The sequence below is a fragment of the Microtus ochrogaster genome, chromosome 18 (genome assembly GCF_000317375.1).
Source record: "Microtus ochrogaster isolate Prairie Vole_2 chromosome 18, MicOch1.0, whole genome shotgun sequence".
Taxonomy (NCBI): domain Eukaryota; kingdom Metazoa; phylum Chordata; class Mammalia; order Rodentia; family Cricetidae; genus Microtus; species Microtus ochrogaster.
The window spans coordinates 48,452,003-48,453,801 of record NC_022020.1 but is presented as its reverse complement, the minus strand read 5'-3'; positions in this window follow the sequence as shown (position 1 = coordinate 48,453,801).

The window sequence follows — 1,799 nt, the reverse complement described above, 5'->3', positions numbered from 1 at the left end:
GATGATAGATAGATAGATAGATAGATAGATAGATAGATAGATAGATAGATGATAGATAAACAAACAAGACTACCATATGACCCAGCTATTCCCTTCTTGAGCATGCATTACCCAATGTTCACTGTAGTGATGTTTACAGTAGCCAAGCTATGAATCCAGCCTCCTGCTTATCAACAGATGAATGAACAGAAAAAACATACTCTGTTTGTATGTGTATGCAATGAAATTGAGTATTATTCAGCCATAAAGAAAAGTGAAATTGCATTGTCTACAGAAAAATAAATAGAACCAGAGACCACCATATCAACTAATACAAGGGAGACTCAGAAAGACAAATGTCACATTTGCTCTCTTGTGTAGAATCTGCATTTTTTTTAAACAAAAGGAGAAAATGAGAAATTAAAAAGAAACCAACGTGGAGAAATGGGAGAACGTTTAAAAGTTAGGACAGTGACATTTCAAAAGGCATGCATTTCCACCAGCCGGGGAGCTTCCTGTGTCCATCAGTATACACCCTTAGAAATCTCAGCTCAACTTTTCCCTGTAATAATTTGAATTTCCTAGAAACTTATAAAACTGTGATGATACATTTTGTTTCTGTTTCTTTCTCTGAGCATAATCATTCTGAAATCAATTTGTCTTAGGAGCTCCTTAGGAGCTGGCAGGGAGTTGGATCTGGGGCTTTTTATGCATGCTAGGTAGGTTTGCTGACACTGAACCCCAACCCCTAAATGCATTCTTCCATTTTGTTAGAAGTGTCTCTGAACATTCACCTAGTGGTGAGTATTGGAGACTCAGGGAACACTCAGGTGTGAGAAGCCACTTCATGAGGAAGTAAGTGCTGATGCAGGTATGGAATGCCTGTGGAAAGCGGCTATTGAGAGAAAACCATCTCCCAGGCACCTCCTCCCCAGGAGCAGCAAGGACCGCCAAGGAGAGGAGACACTCGTTTGTGGAGCTGCCTGTAAGCCATGCAGTGTGCTCCAGGGTTCCAATGTTTGTGAGCTGTTACCCATACATACATCTGCCTTTGAGATGCCCATGCTCCAATAAACTCAAGGGAACACAGAGAGAGAGAGAGAGAGAGAGAGAGAGAGAGAGAGAGAGAGAGAGAGAGAGAAGGGGGAGAGCAATCTAACACATGTTACAGAGAAAACAGAAGAAAAAATAATACCTTCTCTTATCTTCAGGAGACTAAACGTCTTCTTGCCGTCTCCTGTACATTTCCTGCAAGAGAGCCCTGAGCTAATTCCTAAGGTGTGTTTATTTGAACAGATCCAAGAAATACCCTTACACTCTAAACATTGGAGATCGGGCTCAGTCCCTAACGATCCATCTTTACTTCAAAGGTCATTACAAGACCCAGACTCACCAGAAAAACACTCAAAGAGTTAAAGGAGAGAATGTGATTTCTTTCACCCTCCCAATGAATAGCTTGCTTTTTGCTTTGGGCTATTCCACACAAAGTTTCTCTGGACAATCATACCAACAGTGTCTGGCTACACTGTCTGTCTGTTGCTAAGATTCCTTCCTGGGGGGATTTCCCTAAAGTGTGGTTTGTATACTCAATGATACTCCATTGCAAAAAAATTATTTTTTCCTTTGCAAGTGGTTGTCCATTGGAGATAACTTCCTTGTTAGGGATGGGAGCCCATGTCCACTTTCCCTCTCAGCTCTGGAATCCCCCTTTGGCTTAGACCTGAGCATGCCCTGTGCATGCCACCATAGCCTTCATGAGTTCATATTGCATTGGTCCTGTTGTTTCTGTGCTGAAATAAGAGCGGCAGAGCTGCGTCTCC